General features: G+C 45.7%; 1 long non-coding RNA gene across 2 annotated transcripts; it reads right to left on the bottom strand.

Moving 5' to 3' along the window:
- Positions 1 to 95: 95 nt before the first annotated feature.
- On the bottom strand, positions 96 to 18,864 carry LOC112130346 (uncharacterized). Of its 2 annotated transcripts, XR_010138752.1 has the most exons (4): positions 18,599 to 18,864; positions 13,396 to 13,594; positions 7,500 to 7,580; positions 96 to 868 (listed from the first exon to the last, which is right to left on the bottom strand). It is a non-coding gene; the product is annotated as an uncharacterized LOC112130346 (long non-coding RNA). The 2 variants fall into 2 exon arrangements; XR_008517195.1 differs by lacking the exon at positions 96 to 868 and having other exon boundaries at positions 7,494 to 7,580.
- Between the last annotated feature and the right edge of the window lie 62 nt (positions 18,865 to 18,926).

Here is an 18,926-nt window from a genome sequence, read left to right as displayed (position 1 = left end):
AGAGGGAAATCTGGAAAACGTGGAAGCCAAATCCAAAGGCTGCCAGAATTGGGACGGGCTCTGCGCGTGGGCCGCTGTTTTCCAAATTTATCGTTAGTTCGGCACTACTTGCAGTATCACTATTTATCTTCGAATCAAGTTGCTTTTTCCTTAAATTTATTTATTTATTTATTTAATCTATTTTGGGACAAGGTCTTGCTTTGTCGCCCACGCTGATGTTCAGTGGCGCGATCATGGTTCCCTGCAGCCTCGACCTCCGGGGTTCAAGCGATCCTCCCACCTCAGCCTCCTGCGTAGCTGGACCACAGGCAGTCACCACCATGCCGGACTAATTTATTTATTTTTGTAATTTTTGTAGAGACAAGGAAAGGACGGGGGGGAAGGAGCGGTGCGGAGAGCGGGCGGGTCTCGCTATGTTGCCGAGGCTGGCCTCGAACTCTTGGACGCAAGCGATCCGCCCGCCTCGGTAACCCGAAGTGCTGGGATTACAGCGGTGAGCCACCGTGCCCAGCCATTTCTTAAATTTAAGCAAATTCTAATAACAGATCTAATTCCTGAGCTGCAAGAAGAAAATCAATATCATTTATTTATACAAAGGAGCTGGGCACGGTGGCTTACGTCTGTAATCTCAGCACTTTGGGAGGCCGAGGTGGGTGGAGCAGCCTGGCCAACATGGTGAAACCCCGTCTCTACTAACAACACAAAAATTAGCCAGGCGTGGTGGCCCATGCCTGTAGCCTCAGCTACTCAGGACGCTGAGGCAGGAGAAGCCTTTGACCTGGGAGGCGAAGGTTGCCGTGGGCCAGGATCGCTCACTCACTCCAACAGTCACTAAACTCCAGCCTGGGCAAGAAGAACGAAACTCCATCTGAAAAAAAAAAAAAAAACCACAACCTGGCTAACACGGTGAAACCCCGTCTCTACTAAAAATACAAAAAATTAGCCTGGCGTGGTGGCGGGCGCCTGTAAGTCCCAGCTACTCGGGAGGCTGAGGCAGGAGAATGGCGTGAACCTGGGAGGCGGAGCTTGCAGTGAGCCGAGATCGCGCCACTGTACTCCAGTCTGGGCGACAGAGCGAGACTCCGTCTCAAAAAAAAAAACAACAACAAAACAAAAAACACTCAACAACAAAGTACATTCATTTCATATTGTGCAATCATCACCATCAGCTATCTCTAGAATTCTGGGCTTCTTGCTAAACTGAAACTGAAACTCTGTCCCCATCAAACAATAACTTCCTGTTCCCTCCTCCCATCCCTATACCCCCAGGCCCTGGCAATTTTCTGTCTATGATTTTGAAGCACTTATAGCTATAAAATTTCCCCTGAGCACTGCTTTCACTGTGTCCAGTAAATTTTGGCATGCTGTGTTTTTGTTTTCATTTGTTTCTCAATATTTTCTCTATTTATTTAATTAATTTATTTATTTTGAGATAGAGTCTCACTCTGTCGCCCAGGCTGGAGTGTATTGGTGCGATCTCTGCTCACTGCAGCCTCCCTCTCCTGGATTCAAGCAGTTCCCTTGCCTCAGCCTCCCAAGTAGCTGGGATTACAGGTGACTGCCACCACGCCTGGCTAATTTTTGTATTTTTAGTAGAGACAGGGTTTCACAATGTTGGCCAGGCTGGTCTCAAACTCCTGACCTAAAGTGATCCGCCAACCTCGGCCTCCCAAAGTGCTGTGATTACAGGCGTGAGCCACCCAGCCTGGCCTGTTTCTGAGTATTTTCTAATTTCCCTTGTGATTTCTTCTTTGATCCATTGGTTCTTTAAGAGTGTGTAAATTTCCACAAATTTGTGAATTTTCCAGTTTTCCTTTGATATTGATTTTTTTTTTTACTCCCCCATATTGATTTCTAGCCTTATCCAATTGTGCTTGGAGAAGATATTTGGTATGATCTCTTTTATTTCTTCTTTCTTTCCTTCTTATCTTTCTCTCTCTCTCTTTCTTCTTTTCTTCTGTCTCTTTTTGTAGAGATAAAGTCTTGCTGTGTTGCCCAGGCTGGTCTCAAACTCCTGGGCACGAGCAATCCTCCTGCCTCAGCCTCCGAAAGTGCTGGGATTACAGGCCTGAGCCACCACGGCTGGCTGATGTCTACCTTTTAAAATCTCTTGAGGCTTAATTTGTGGCCTAACATATGGTCCATCCTGGAGGATATCCCATGTGTGCCTGAGAAGAATGTGGATGCTGTTGTTGCTAGGGAGTGTCTGTACATGTGTTAGACCTGGTTGTCTTACTGTGTCGCTCAAGTCCTTTATTTCCTTACTTGTTTCCTGTTTGTTCTATTTATTCTTGGGAGTGGGGCATTGAAGTCTTTAACTATTATTGTGGAATTGTCTATTTCTTCCTTCAATTCTACCAATTTTTGCTTCATATGTTCTGATGGTCTGTTATTAGGTACATAAATGTTTATAATTGTTATATCTTCTTGTATTGAACTTTTTATTAACATACAATGCCTTTTTTATCTCTTGTAATCTTTTGGACAAGTAATTTTTCTTTTTTCTTTTTTTGAGACAGGGTCTTGCTCTGTCGTCCAGGCTGGAGTGCAGTGGTGTGATCTTGGCTCACTGCAACCTCTGTCTCCTGGGTTCAGGTGATTCTCCTGTCTCAGCCTCCTGAGTAGCTGAGACTACAGGCATGCATGACCACACCTGGCTAATTTTGGTATTTTTAGTAGAGACAGGATTTCACCATATTTTTTAGGCTGGTCTCGAACTCCCGACCTCAGGCGATGCACCTGCCTCAGCCTCCCAAAGTGCTAGGATTACAGATGTGAGCCACTGTGCCCGGCCTGGACAAGTAATTTTTCTGATATTAGTATTGCCAGCGCTCTTCTTCTTTGGTCACTATTTGCATGAAATATCTTTTTCCATCCTTTCAGAACCAGTCTATAAAGTGAGTTTCTTGTAGACAGCAATACAGTTGAATCATGTTCTTTAAAAAAAAAAAAAAAGCTGGGTATGGCGGCTCATGTCTGTAATCTCAGCAGGAGGAGGCTGAGGCGGGTGGATCACCTGAGGTCAGGAGCTCAAGACCAGCCTGACCAACATGGTGAAACCCTGTCTCTACTAAAAATACAAAAATTAACCAGGCCTGGTGGTGCATGCCTGTAGTCCCAGCTACTCGGGAGGCTGAGGCAGGAGAATCACTTGAACTTAGGAGGCAGAGGTTGCAGTGAGTGGAGAACGAGCCACTGCACTCCAGCCTGGGCAACAAGAGTGAAACTCAGTCTCAAAAAAAATTCTTTTAAATTAATTTTTTTTTTTTTTGAGACGGAGTCTCGCTGTGTCCCCCAGGTTGGAGTGCAGTGGCGCGATCTGAGCTCACTGCAAGCTCCGCCTCCTAGGTTCATGCCATTCTCCTGCCTCAACCTCCTGAGTAGCTGGGACTACAGGCGCCCACCACCACGCCCGGCTAATATTTTTTGTATTTTTAGTAGAGACGGGATTTCACCATGTTAGCCACGATGGTCTCGATCTCCTGACTTCATGATCTGCCTGCCTCGGCCTCCCAAAGTGCTAGGGATTATAGGCGGAGCCACTGCGCCCAGCCTAAATTTTTCCTTCCTTTTTTCCTTCCCTCCTTCCTTGCTTCCTTCCTTCCTTCCTCCCTCCCTCCCTCCATCCCTCCCTCTCTCCCTTCCTTCCTTCCCTTCTTCCCTCCCTCCCTCCCTTCCTTCCCTTCTTCCCTCCCTCCCTCCCTTCCTTCCTTCCCTCCTTCCCTCCCTCCCTTTCTTTCTTCCTTTCTTTCCTTTTTTTTTTTTTTTTTGAGACAGAGTCTCACTCTGTCACCCAGGATGGAGGAGTGCAGTGGTGTGATCACAGCTCACTGCAGCTTTGACTTCCCAGGCTCAAGTGATCCTCCTGCCTTAGCCTCCTGAGTAGCTGAGACTACAGGCTTGTGCCATCACACTTAGCTATTTTTTCTATTTTTTGTAGTGATGGGGTCTCACTATGTTGCCTAGGCTTTTTTTTCTTTTTTGAGACAGGGTCTGGCTCTGTTGCCCAAACTGGAGGGCAATGGCACAATCTTGGCTCACTGCAACCTCCGCCTCATGGGCGCAAGCCATCCTCCCACCCCAGCCTCCCAAGTAGCTGGGACTACAGGCGTGCACACCACACCCAGCTAATTTTTAAATTTTTTGTAGAGACAGGGTTTCACCATGTTGCCCAGGCTGGTCTCGAACTCTTGAGCTCAAATGGTCCTCCTGTCTTGGTCTCCCAAAGTGCTGGGATTACAGGCATCAGGCATCATTATTAAAATTTGTTTGCTTAAATTTAAGAAAGGGCTGGGCATGGTGGCTCACGCCTGTAATCCCAGCACTTTGGGTTGCTGAGGCGGGTGGATTGCTTTTGTCCAGGGGTTTGAGACCATCCTGGGTAACACAGTGAGACACCCCACCGCCCCCAACTCCCTCCCCCATCTCTACAAAAAATACAAAAATAAGTGGGAGGATCACTTGAGGCCAGGAGTTCAAGATCAACCTGGGCAACGTACCAAGACCCCGCTGTCTACAAACAAACAAACATAAAATTAGCTGAGTGCAGTGGCATGTGCCTGTAGTCTTAGCTACTCGGAGGAGGGTTGCTTGAGCCCAGGAGTTCAAAGCATCAGTGAGCTGTAATCTTGCCACTGCACTCCAGTCTGGGCAAGAGCAAGACCCCGTCTCGAAAAAAAAAAAAAAAAAATTAATGCCAGGTGCAGTGGCTCACACCTGTAATCCCAGCACTTTGGGAGGTCAACATGGGAGGATCACTTGAGGCCAGGAGTTCGAGATCAGCTTAATCAACATAGCAAGACCCCCCCCATCTTTACATTAAAAAAAAAACTAGCTACGTGTGGTGGTGCACACTTGTGGTCCCAGCTACTCAGGAGGCTAAAGTGGGAGGATCGCTTAAGCTCTAGAGGTCGAGGCTGCAGTGAGACATGATTGTGCCACTGCATTCCAGCCTGACTGACAGAGACCCTTTCTCAAAAAAAAAAAAAGAAGGCCAGGCGCGGTGGCTCACAGCTGTAATCCCAGCACTTTGGAAGGCCGAGGTGGGTGGATCATGAGGGCAGGAGATCGAGACCATCCTGGCTAACACAGTGAAACCCCGTCTCTACTAAAAAATACAAAGAAATTAGCCAGGTGTGGTGGCGGATGCCTGTAGTCCCAGCTACTCAGGAGGCTGAGGCAGGAGACGGGCGTCAACCCGGGAGGCGGAGCTTGCAGTGAGCCGAGACTGCGCCACTGCACTCCAGCCTGGGCTACAGAGCAAGACTTTGTCTCAAAACAAAATAAAACAAAACAAAACTAAATAAAATTTAAAATTCTATTCCTCAGTCTTACTAGCCATATGTCTAGTGCTCAATAGCCACAAGTGATTCATGGCTACATATTGAAAAGAGCAGACATAGAACATTTCCATCGTTGCAGGAAGATCTATTGGACAGCGCTGCTATAGATACCCTCATGCATGTGAGACAGCTACATGCACACGGATATCCAGGACAGCGTTGTCACAGTAGGAAGATACTGGAAGCAACCAAAATGATGATTGGGGGTTGATTAAATAAATGCAATAGATATAATTACTAGTATGTCAATTCCATGAGGTCAGGAGGTTTTGTCAATTTCGTTTACTGCTGTACTTTCAGCTTCCAAAATAATGCCTGCTGCAGGCTAGGTAACTACATAAATATTTGTTAAATAAATATGAAGCTGATATTGAATCATCTCATTCATATATATATATATATATATTATATATATATATATATAACTTTTTTTAAAGATGGAGTCTTGCTCCGTCACCCAGACTGGAGTGCAGTGGTACGATCTCAGCTCACTGCAACCTCCGCCTCCTGGGTTCAAGAGATTCTCCTACCTCAGCCTCTCAAGTAGCTGGAATTACAGACACGCGCCCCTGCACCTGGCTAACTTTTGTATTTTTAGTAGAGACGGGGTTTCACCATGTTGGCCAGGCTGGTCTTGGACTCCTGACCTCAAGTGATCTGCCCACCTTGGCCTCCCAAAGTGCTGGGATTACAGGTGTGAGCCACTGCACCTGGCCCAAAAAATATTTTTAATTAAAACAACATCAAGATGCCAAGTAATGCAACTAATATAAATATATGTTTGTATATGATAAATAGATGCCTTTGGAAAGTAGGGTGACCAAGTGTCCAGGTTTGCCTGGGAGTGAGGGGTTTCCCAGGATGTGAGACTTTCAGTGCCAAAACTGGGAAAGTCCCGGGCAAAACAGGATGAGGCAATTGCCCTACTGGAAAGATTTTTTTTTTTTGAGACGGAGTCTCACTCTCACCCAGGCTGGAGTTCTCACCCAGGCTGGAGGGCAGTGGGACCATGTTGGCTCACTGCAACCTCCATCCCCTGGGTTCAAGCAATTCTCCTGCCTCAGCTTCCTGGGTAGCTGGGATTACAGGCACCCCCTACCACGCCTGGCTAATTTTTTTATATTTTTAGTAGAGACGGGATTTCACCATGTTGGCCAGGCTGGTCTCGAACTCCTGACCTCAGGTGATCCACCTGCCTCGGCCTCCCAAAGTGCTGGGATTACAGGCGTGAGCCACCGCGCCCGGCCTCCTGGGATGATTTCTGAGAATCTGGTACCAATGGTTCCTATTAGAAAGGGAAAATGGACTGGGTGTGGTGGGTCACGCCTGTAATCCCAGCACTTTGGGAGGCTAAGGCAGGTGGATCACTTGAGCCTGGCGGTTTGAGACCAGCCCGGGAAACATGGTAAGATGCTGTCTCTATTTTATATGAAAAGAAACGAAAAAAACAACACAAAAGGGGAACTAAGGGACTGGGTTTTAGGTTCTGGGCCTGGAGAAAGACTTTTCCTTCTGTTTCCTCTTGTGTTGTCTAAATATTTATATCAAGTTCATGCACCCCTTTTTAATTAAAAATTCGGGACCAGGTGAGGTGGCTCACATCTGTAATCCCAGCACTTTGAGAGGCTAAGGCAATTGCCTGGAGCCCAGGAGTTCGAGACTACCCTGGGCAACATAGCAAGATCCCATCCCTACAACAAATACAAAAAATATCTGGGCATAGTGGCACGCACATGGGGGCTCAGCACTTTGGGAGGCTGAGGAGGACTGCTTGATCCCAGGACGTTGAGGCTGCAATGAGCCATGATTGTGCTATTGCACTCCAGCCTTGGTGACTTTTTTTCTCTTAAAAAAAGAAAAAATAAACAATGATGCATTAAGAACAGTTAAGATGAATCGGAAATAACTCCAGACCTCAAATCCTGTAACTCTCAGGAGTCAGAGTTCTATTAGCCTCAGGCCACATGTAAAATTTATCGCTATACTTGTCTAAGTTAGGCATAATTTACCCCATCATGTATTGCTACATTTTTAAGCTTGTGGGCAGATAATTTTATCTTGATTTCAGCTGGTTCTTCAAGATTGCCAAATTGCTGAGCGCCAGGAAGAATTCCTACTGACACCACCAGGGGGCGTGTGAGCATCTCACAGACTCACCTGGCCCTGCGAAGAGAACACCGGCTCCTTTATTCTCTAAGTATTTCTTGCCTCTGCCCATCATGGCTTACTGTACATTGCCTGAAAACAAAAATTAAAAAAAAAAAGACAGAGTCTCAGCCTAAAAGGAGTCTCAACAGAGGAAACACTGGCATGTAAATATTCATTCAATCAATAACCCTATGTGCTAAGTATCCTGCTAAGTGTTGGAAATGTAACAGTGAATTATTCAGTCTCAAACAGGAAAGCCACGCGGGGATGATCACATAAAAATGCCGCCCCTGGCAGGGGCGGCTCACGCCTGTAATCCCAACACTTTGGGAGGCAGAGGCTGGTGTATCACTTGAGGTCAGGAGTTTGAGACCAGCCTGGCCAACATAGTGAAACCCCGGTCTCTACCAAAAAAAAAATACAAAAATTAGCCGGGTGTGGTGGTGCATGCCTATTAATCCCAGCTACTGAGGAGGCTAAGGCAGGAGAATCACTTGAACCCAGGAGGCAGAGGTTGCAGTGAGCCAAGACTGCGCCACTGCACCCCAGCCTTGGCGACAGAGTGAGAGCCTGTCTCAAAAAAAAAAAAAAAAAAAAAAAACTGCCTCCAGAAAATTGCATTTCATCAGTTATCCCACCAGCTCATAGCATTTTACAGTTTCTATTATATCAAGGGTCAGTCACGTAAGGAGGTAAAAACATAATGATCTCATAATATCTGACAAGAACTACAACCAAATAATGAATACTAACAAGAAGACATTGAAATAGGGGATTTGAATCCACCTTCATCTACAATAAACTGCACCTCACGTGTATATTGTGACTTAAGACATTGGCTAAGGATAGAACAAAGCCGTCACAATTAACAAGACATTTCAAAACTAAGCATTCACATAGAAGTAGGATTTACGGGTCATTTGGTAAATGTGTGTTTAATTTTTTTTGTTTTTGTTTGTTTGTTTTTGTTTTGTTTGTTTGTTTTTGAGATGGAGTCTTGCTGTTGCCCAGGCTGGAATGCAATGGCATGATCTCAGCTCACTGCAACTTCTGCCTCCTGGGTTCAAGCAATTCTTCCGCCCCAGCCACCTGAGTAGCTGGGATTACAAACACCTGCCATCATGCCCGGCTAATTTTTGTATTTTTGTAGAGATGGGGTTTCACCATGTTGGCCAGGCTGGTCTTGAACTCCTGATCTCAGGTGATCTGCCCGCCTTGGCCTTCCAAAGTGCTGGGATTACAGGTATGAGCCACCGCGCCCGGCCAATGTGTGTTTAATTTTATTAGAAACTGCCAAACCAAGCCATTTTCCAACTACTTCCCATGGCCACTAACCAGGTATGAGTTGCTTCACATCCTCACCAACATTTGGTTGTCAGACACTTTTAGCCATTCTAGTGAGTGTGTAGTGGTATTGTGCAATTTTAGATTTCATAATGAATAATGACGTTGAGTACCTTTTCATTTGTTTATCGGCCATTTGTATGTTTTATCTCTGTGAAATGTCTGTCCAGATCTTTTGTTATTTATTTATTTATTTATTTATTTTTTGAGATGGAGTCTCACTTTGTTGCCCAGGCTGGAGTGCAGTGGTACCATCTCGGCTCACTGCAACCTTTGCCTCCCGGGTTCAAGTAATTCTTCTCCCTCAGCCTCCCTAGTAGCTGGGATTTCAGATGTGTGCCACCACGTCCAGCTAATTTTTTTGTATTTTTAGTAGAGACAGGGTTTCACCATGTTGGCCAGGCTGGTCTCGAACTCCTGACCTCAAGTGATCCACCCACCTCAGCCTCCCAAAGTGCTGGGATTACAGGCGTGAGCCACTGGCCTGGCCCCCCTCAAAATTTTTTTATTGTGATAACATACATAACATAAAAATTGCCATTTTAACCACCATAAAGCATTTACTTTAGTGGCATTAATTACATTCACAATGTTGTGCAAACATCGCCTCTGTTTCCAAAATTTTTTCAGCAACCTAAACAGAAACTCCATCTATAAGAAATAGCTCCCCATTCCTCCCGCTCCAGCCACTGGTAACCTCTAATCCTTTTTCTGTCTCTATGAATTTGCCTATTACAGACATCTCATCTAAGTGGAATCACACAATATTTGTCCTTTTGTGACTGGCTTCTTTCACTTAACATAATATTTTTAAGGTTTATCCATGATGTAGCATTGGAATTTCCTCCCTTTTTAAGGCTGAATAATATTCCACTGTATGGATGTACCACATTTTGTTCATCCATTCATCTGTCAGCAAACACTTGGGTCGTTTCTACCTTTTGGCTAATGTGAATAATACTGCAATGAACATTGATGTACAAGTGTCTGTTTTGAGTCCTTATTTTCAATTCTTTCAGGCATATGCCTAGGAGCAGAATTGCTGAGTCATATGGTCATTCTGTATTTAACTTTTTGAGGAACTGCCAGACTGTTCTTTACAGCGGCTGCACCATTTTACATTCCCACCAGCAAGTACAAGTATTCCATTCTTTACATCATTGCCAAGATTTGTTATTTTCCTTTTCAAAAACATTTTATTACAGCCACCCTAGAGGGTTTGAAGTGGAATCTCACTGTGGTTTTGATTTACATTTCCCTAATGATTAGTGATGACACACATCTTTTCACATGGTTATTGGCCATCTGTGTATCTTCTTTGGCGAAATGTCTATTCAAGTCCTTTGCCCATTTTTTATTTTATTTATTTATTTATTTTGAGATAGAATCTCACTCTGTTGCCCAGACTGGAGTGCAGTGGTGAGATCTTGGCTCACTGCAACCTCCACCTCCTAGGTTCAAGTGATTCTCTCACCTCAGCCTCCCAAGTAGCTGGGATTACAGGGGCCTGCCACCACACCCAGCTAATTTTTGTATTTTTTTTAATTTTTTTTTTTTGAGACAGAGTTTCGCTGTTGTCACCCAGGCTGGAGTGCAATGGCGCAATCTCGACTCACTGCAACCTCCACCTCCTGGGTTCAAGCGATTATCCTGCCTCAGCCTCCCAAGCAGCTGGGATTACAGGCACATGCCACCATGCCTGGCTAATTTTTGTATTTTTAGTAGAGATAGGATTTCACTATGTTGGCCAGACTGGTCTTGAACTCCCAAACTCAGGTGATCCACACACCTTGGCTTCCCAAAGTGCTGGGATTACAGGCATGAGCCACTGCACCCAGTGTATTTTTAGTAGAGATGGAGTTTCACCATGTTGGCCAAGCTGGTCTTGAACTCCCGATCTCAGGTGATCCTCCTGCCTCAGCCTCCCAAAGTGCTGGGATTACAGGTGTGAGCCACTGTGCCCGGCCAATTTTTGCATTTTTAGCAGAGATGGGATTTCGCCATGTTGGCCAGGCTGGTCTTGAACTCTTGAGCTCAAATGATCTGCCCCCCTTGGCTTCCGAAAGTGCTGGGATTACAGGTGTGAGCCACCATGCCCAGCCACCTTTGCCCATTTTTAAATTGGGTTGTCTATTTGTTGTTGAGTTATAGAAATTCTTCATATATTCTGGATATTATACAATTCTACTCTTTTTTTAACTTATTTTTTTTTTAAAGACAGGGTCTCACTCTGTTGCTGAGGCTGGAGTGCAGTGGTGCCATCACAGTTCACTGTAACCCCAAACTCTTGGGCTCAAGAGATTCTCCCATCTCAGCCTCCCCAGTAGCTAGGACTATGGGCTCATGCCACGTGTCTACCTAATTTTTAAAATTTTTTGGAGAGATGGGGCTTTACTATGTAGCCTAGACTGGTCTCCAACTCCTGGCCTCAAGCAATCCTCCAGTTTCGCCCTCTCAAAGCATTGGGATTACATGCGTGAGCCATGGCCCCTAGCCAAAATCCTACTCTTTTGAGCAGCATAAATGCAAGGTGTCAAGGCCTGACCATGATGGCATAAGTCCCATTATGTTCCCCATTGGTCTGAGGCTGACTCTACATCCCAGCCTGGCAAGCCCTGTGACTGAGTCAGTCATATCTAGCTTGTGTTGAATGCTCACTCTGCACTTGGCATCGTGTATTATTAGCTCATTTAATCTCTCAATAATCCTCAAGGGTACTATTAATCCCATTTTACTGATAAGGAAATAGAGGCAGTCCCAGAGAGGTTAGATAGCTTATCCAAGGTCACACAGATGGAAAGCGGCAGGGCTAGGATCTGAACTTAAAAGCCTTTCGGCTCCAGAGCCTACTTCGACTTCTGGCTTAGGGATAATGTTGCTATGTAATAAGGACAACCTGTGTGTGGCTTTCCTTTGCTTGCTTCAAGGGAGAGGGAAGGACAAAGATGTTTGCTTCCAGCAAGCGGTCTCCTAAAACCCAATACCTTTTTTTTTTTTTTGCGATGGAGTCTCGCTCTGTTGCCCAGGTTGGAGTGCAGTGGTGCAATCTCGGCTCACTAAAACCTCCGCCTCCTGCTTCAAGCAATTCTCCTGCCTCAGCCTCCCAAGTAGCTCGGATTACAGGCATGAGCCACCATGCCCGGCTAATTTTAGCATTTTTACTAGAGATGGTGTTTCACTATGTTGGCCAGGCTGGTCTTGAACTCCTGACCTCAAGTGATCTGCCTGCCTCGGCCTCCCAAAGTGCTGGGATTACACAAGTGAGCCACTGTGCCCAGCCCTGAAACCCAGTATTTTAAGAGACTGTTATAGTACACACGGGGGCTCGTAACTTTGGGGTTACTGTTTTCAGGCGCAATTAAGAATCATAAGGAAGAAATGCTGAGTTGCCCACATCCAGTCCCATGAAGTGTGTCTCCTTGGAGCTGGGCTGGGCTGGGTGGATCCCACTAACAACAGCCCTCTGCCAGCTGCCTCACCTTTGGACTCGTGGGTTGCTCCTGCTGCAGACATGAAGACTTTAAAGCGATTGGCAGTTGGGTTTATATTTAGGGAAAAGGGGGAAGAAAGCCGTTCTTACTGATTGTGAAGAAGCTTGACAGCGCCAGCTTTCAGTTCAAGACGTGCCATCTTTAGAGTTACAAACCTCCCCCAAACCCTGCCTCCACCCGTGGGAGGCCAGAATGAATTCTGAGCTTTGGGAGCCAGACGGAATCTGTAGCACCCAGCAAATTCATGTGGGACAACAAGAATCCTAATCGTGGATAACATTTATTGCAGGATCACTGCCTTCCAGGCACTGGGGGAACTTCTTTGCACGTGTTATCCCATTCAATATGCAAAATAACCTTATGAAGAAGATACTATGATCAGCTCCATTTTACAGGTGGGGAAACTGCGGCTTAGAAAGATGATGAGGCTGGGCGCAGTGGCTCACACCTGTAATCCCAGCACTTTGGGAGGCCAAGGCGGGTGGATTGCTTGAACTCATGAGTTTCAGACCAGCCTAGGCAACATGAATAAACCCTGTCTCTACAAAAAATACAAGGGCATGGTGGCGCACACCTGTAGTCCCAGTTACTTGGGAGGCTGAGGTAGGAGGATCGCTTGAGCCTGGGAGGTGGAGGTTGCAGTGAGCCAAGATGGCACCACTGCACTCTAGCCTGGGTGACAGAGAGAGACCCTGTCTCAAAAAATAAATAAATAAATAAAGATGATGTCCCAGGCAGTCTGACTCCATGTCATAACCCTGAAGATAAGCTGTCTGACAACACAATTAAATTATGCTCTTAGATCAGAGTGAGGATCCTGAAAAGAAAACAGTATGGGAAGTAAGAGCTAGTAGTTAGCAAAATTGTATCATTTCATTCAATCAAGAGAAATGTAATAAATGTAATAAGCAGCCACTATGGATAAAGTGCTTCTCTAGGCTTTAAAACATATAAAAGGATTGATTCCTGATAGCTAATGCTAATTGAGTAATTAACATGTTATTGTGTCACAAGGACTATCTCATTTAACCTGTATTTTGGTAGGTACTATCGTTACGTGTAGCACGAACCAGCTCGACTGCCTGTCGTTCCTCACCCATCCTTAGTGCAGGGTGCAGACCTGGCACTCAGGGCCAAACACAGCCTCAGACACGCTCCTGTGATAACCGTGGTATTGACTGGTCCAATTGCAGTGGTGCTTACAACTAATTCATCACAACCAGTTATAGATTTGTTTCTTCTCCATTACCACTGCTTCACTTGACTAGCCTAAAAAATAAAAGGAAAACATGGTTGTTGTTTTTTTTTGAGACAGAGTCTGGCTCTGTCACCCAGGCTGGAGTGCAATGGTGCAATCTCAGCTCCCTGCAACCTCCACCTTCTGGGTTCAAGTAATTCTCCTGCCTCAGCCTCCCAAGTAGCTGGGATTACAGACACCCGCCACCATGCCCGGCTAATTTTGTTTTGTATTTTTGTAGAGATGGGGTTTCACCATGTTGGCCAGGCTCCTGACCCCAGGTGATCTACCTGCCTCGGCCTCCCAAAGTGCTGGGATTACAGGCATGAGCCACCATGCCTGGCTGAAGCACGATATTTTATGTTTAGCATTAGTATGGGCTCATAACTTCTCTTCCCACAATTAAGTTATTATAATCTGTTATTATTATTTATTTTGATATTCACATTGCCCCATATCTGGCCAATAGGGACCCTCCATCCTGGCTTTTGTGTGCTTTCAACACGTCCCAACATTCTTTGGGCACTTCCTACTTTCTGGCTCAATAATATGTTCCAACCTCATGTTGTAATTTCCCTGACCCATCCCTGGGAATCAGCCATTTCTCCAGGAAGCCCTGGTTCCATGGACTAAGATCTGCTTAGTCTTAGTCTAGGTGCTTGTTGCTACAGGGGTGCCATTTCTTCTAGGCCCTCTCAACAGATAGAAACAGGAGGTATATTTACAAATAGTGTTTATAATTAAGAAATTTTATTTAAAAATCTGGATTCCAGGCTGGACGCAGTGGCTGGTGCCTGTAATCCCAGCACTTTGGTGGGTCGAAGTGGGAGGATCACCCGAAGCTAGGAGTTTGAGACCACCCTGGGCAACACAGTGAGATCCCATGTCTTCAAAAAATAATTAACTGGGATGATGGCATGAGCCTGTAGTCCCGCCTATGTGGGAGGCTGGGGTGGGAGGATCCCTTGAGCCCAGAAGTTTGAGGCTGCAGTGAGCCATGATCATGCCACTGTACTCCAGTCTGGATGACAGATCAAGACCTTATCTCTAAATAAATAAATAAATAAATAAATAAACAAACAATCTGGATCTCTAACTCCTCTCCAAAAATCAGAGTATCTCGTCATGCCTGGTGAGCGGGGAGCTTGGCCACAAGTCAGCTGAAGCATGGAAGGGATTCAACAATATTTGTTTTCTCACTGAAGTACTTATTGGATGCCTACTGTGAGCCGGGTACTATGTTAGATTACATTACTAATTTCTGGTCCTACGCAGTGCGAGGCTATAGTACTCTAGTACCTCGTATTTGCCCACATTATGTGCTTGCAGGTAGCCGAGTTTGTGTTTTTGCTTTTTGTTTTTGTTTTTGTTTTTGCTTTTTTGAGACAGGGCCTCCCTCTGTGTCCCAGGCTAGAGTGCTGTAGCGTGATCTTGGCTCACTGCCACCTCCGCCTCCCAGATTCAAGCGATTCTCCAGCCTCAGCCTCCTGAGTAGCTGGGACCACAGGCGGGCATTACTACAGGCTGGCTAATTTTTGTGGTTTTAGTACAGATGGGGTTTCACTGTATTGGTCAGGCTGGTCTCGAACTCTGGGCCTCAGGAGATCCACCTGCCTCGGCCTCCCAAAGTGCTGGGATTACAGGCTTGTGCCACTGAGCCCAGCCACAGGTAGCTGAGTTTTTGATCTCAGGTCCTTGCCTTTGATTGCTCCCTTTACTCCAGCTGGAAGGAAAGCTGGACATCCTCACATGTCCAGGTCACTCAAAGCCCAGCTCAAATGCTACTTCCTCCTGGAGGCTATCCTTAATTTACCCTGTCAGAGGTCACTTCTCCATGCTCTAAGCTCTATACCCCTCTCATATCATTTACCATCTTCTATCCTGAATTCTAGGGTTTTATTCATCCTACTCCTATGTTATGAATATTCTCTTTCCGTTAAGGAGACTGGATGCTCTGTGAGGGCAGGAACTGTGTGTCTCACTCACAGTTATGCCCTTTAAACCTAACATCAGGCTGGGCATGGTGACTCGTGCCTGTAATCCCAGCACCTTGGGAAGCCAAGGTGGGAGGATCGCTTGAGCCCAGGAGTTTGAGAGCAGCCTTGGCAAAATTGCGAGACCCTCCCTCTACAAAACAGTTAACAAAATTAGCCGGATGTGGTGGTGTGCAACTGTGGTCCCCGCCACTCAGGAGGCTAAGGTGGGAGGATCGCTTGAGCCTAGGATGTTGAGGCTGCAGTGAGTTATGATCATGCCACTACACTCCAGACAGGGTGACAGAGTGAGACCCTGTCTCAATTAAAAAAAAAAAAAATCTGACATCAACCTTGGCACATGGTAGGTATTCAGTGAAAATTCTGGTCAGAAACAAATTATGTTGAACAACCTATTGTGTGCTAGGTAGTGCGTATATGTCAGGTAGTAGTAATATAATTGTGAACAAAACAGACATAGTTTTGTCCTCATGGAGTTCACTGACTTCTGGGGGAGAAAGATATTAATACAGATCACATAAATGTGTGTTTGTGGAATGAAAGACAGATATCTGTATCTGTGTTCCTGTCCCCAGTTGACTTTGTTTTTTTGTTTTGTTTTTTTTGAGACGGAGTCTCACTCTGTAGCCCAGGCTGGAGTGCAGTGGTGTCATCTCGGTTCACTGCAACCTCCACCTCCCAGGTTCAAGCGATTCTCCTGCCTCAGCCTCCCAAGTAGCTGGGACTACAGGCACCTGCCACCAGACTGGCTAATTTTTTTTTTTTAGTAGAGGTGGGGTTTCATCATGTTGGCCAGGATGGTCTCGATCTCCTGACCTCGTGATTCGCCCACCTTGGCCTCCCAAAGTGCTGGGATTACAGGCGTGAGCCACCACGCCCGGCCGTGCATCACCCTTTTCAAGCGATCCACAGTATTTGTTAGTATGGATATACCATTACCCCAGTGATGGAGATTTAAATATTTCCTATTATTGCTTTTGCATTAGAAACAATGATGCAACAGGTCTCTTTGGGCACAGTGTATGTTTCTCTAGTAGATTTTGAGAAATCCAGTTGCTGGGTCATGGGGTAGCTTTTCTCTTTTGCTTTTTGTTCTATACTCCTCTGTATTGTTGGAATCATGTATTACTTTGGTGATGGAAAAAAAAACTAAAAAATAGAAAGAGGTAGGTAGATTGTTCGTGTTGTTGGCTCTTCGGAAGTAGAAGTGCCTAATCATTGTCACGTGACCCTTATATAATCTGCTAATCATTATATAATAAAGTCGGGAAAGGACGCTCCTGTCATTTCTACATCACCAAGTAGAGAAATCACAAACCTTCAACTGTGTTTAAAAGATGAGAAACATGGCTGGACACAGTGGCTCACGCCTGTAATCCTAGCACTGTGGGAGGCTGAGGCGGGCGGATCACGAGGTCAAGAGACGGAGACCATCCTGACCACCTTGGTGAAACCCCGTCTCTACTAAAAATACAAAAATTAGCTGGGCGTGGTGGCGCGTGCCGGTAGTCCCAGCTACTCGGGAGGCTGAGGCAGGAGAATCGCTTGAACCCAGGAGGTGGAGGTTGCAGTGAGCCGAGATTGCGCCTGGTGACAGAGCAAGACTCCGTCTCAAAAAAAAAAAAAAAAAAAAAAGGGCTGGGCGCAGTGGCTCACGTCTGTAATCCCAGCACTTTGGGAGGCCAAGGCGGGTGGATCACGAGGTCAGGAGAGTGAGACCATCCTGGCTAACACGGTGAAACCCCGTCTTTACTAAAAATACAAAAAAATTAGCCGGGCTTTGTGGCAGGCGTCTGTAGTCTCAGCTACTCCGGAGGCTGAGGCAGGAGAATGGCGTGAACCCAGGAGGCGGAGCTTGCAGTGAGCTGAGATCGTGCCACTGCACTCCAGCCTGGGTGACAGAGCGAGACTCCGTCTCAAAAAAAAAAAAGATGAGAAATGTGACTCTCTTTGGAGACTTTGGGTCTTTTCTGATAGTAGATGTCACCAAGTTTCGATGACCAGGTTTTCCTACTGGTAAAGCCCTTCTTCAAAATCTTTGTTTCTCTTTTGCCTGTCACAGACCCACAGAGCTGGAGGGGACTTTTTAAAGCAGCCCCACGTGAAAATGCAATATTGTAAGAGCTACCAAACCAGAGTGCTGAGTTGCTGTAAAAGGCAGACTTAAGGTGGGACAGTTTGTCTCAGATGGAATTCCTGTGAACATCATCACATTGCAGATAATTAAGAGAGGAGCTTAAACATGAGCTGATAAAGAACACAGGGACCTTGAGCGGTGCTCAGGCAACGACAGGTAAACACAGTAATGCTACTGTTTGGACAGCAGATTGCTGGTTCTCCAAACATTTCCCAGTATTGTGTCACTGACTCATCACACAAGCCCCACCGGTTTTAGCTGGGGTCACAAAGACTCAAGAGTGAGAATCCTACAATCAATGAACATCTACTGTGTGCCTCCTCATCAGACATGTGCAGAGCTCGGAGGGAAATAGATGAATAAGAAGCTCAGGGTCTGGTGGGGATGTCAGATTATATATATATATATAAAATATATATATATAATATATATAATATATATATAATATATATATAATATATATATAATATATATATAATATATATATAATATATATATAATATATATATAATATATATATAATATATATATAATATATATATATAATGTATATATATAAAATATATATATATAAAATATATATATATAAAATTTATCCGAAAGTGCTGGGATTACAGGCGTAAGTGCTGGGATTACAGGCGTGAGCCGCCGTGCCCGGCTTTTTTTTTTTTTTTTTTTTTTAAGAGACGTGGCCTCGTTATGTTGCCCAGGCTGGTCTCGAACACCTGGGATCAAGCGATCCTCTCGCCTCAGCCTCCCGAGTAGCTGGGACTACAGTCGCGTGCCACCACGCCTGGCTTTATTATTTAATTTTACAGGTTAGAAAGCTGAGGCTCAGAGAGGTTAGGTAACTTGTCCAAGGTCACACAGCTAGTAAGCGGCAAAGCTAAAAATAGGACCCATACTCCTAACCGCCGCCCACGGCCCGTAACACCCGCAGCCTTAGCAAGGCTGGATTCCAATCACGCGTGATTTCAGCATCTCACTGGCTCTCTTTGAGCCTCAGTATTTCTGTCCGTAAAATGGGGGCGAGGGATCCGACCGTCAGCCCCTGCTTGCTTGTGCGGAGTCATGAGTACAGCTCGTGGATCATGATAAGTGGCAGGTCCGGGAAGTGGAGGCAGAGTTCACGCAGTCAGCACTCACAGCTCCCAGATCCCGGCTCCGGAGCGGTTTCCATGACAACCCGGCCAGCCACCATCCCTAGGTCGAGTGGCTTGCGTCACGTCCGAC

The sequence above is a fragment of the Pongo abelii genome, chromosome 21 (assembly GCF_028885655.2).
Source record: "Pongo abelii isolate AG06213 chromosome 21, NHGRI_mPonAbe1-v2.0_pri, whole genome shotgun sequence".
NCBI classification, from domain to species: domain Eukaryota; kingdom Metazoa; phylum Chordata; class Mammalia; order Primates; family Hominidae; genus Pongo; species Pongo abelii.
This window is presented reverse-complemented; position numbering and strand designations above follow the sequence as displayed.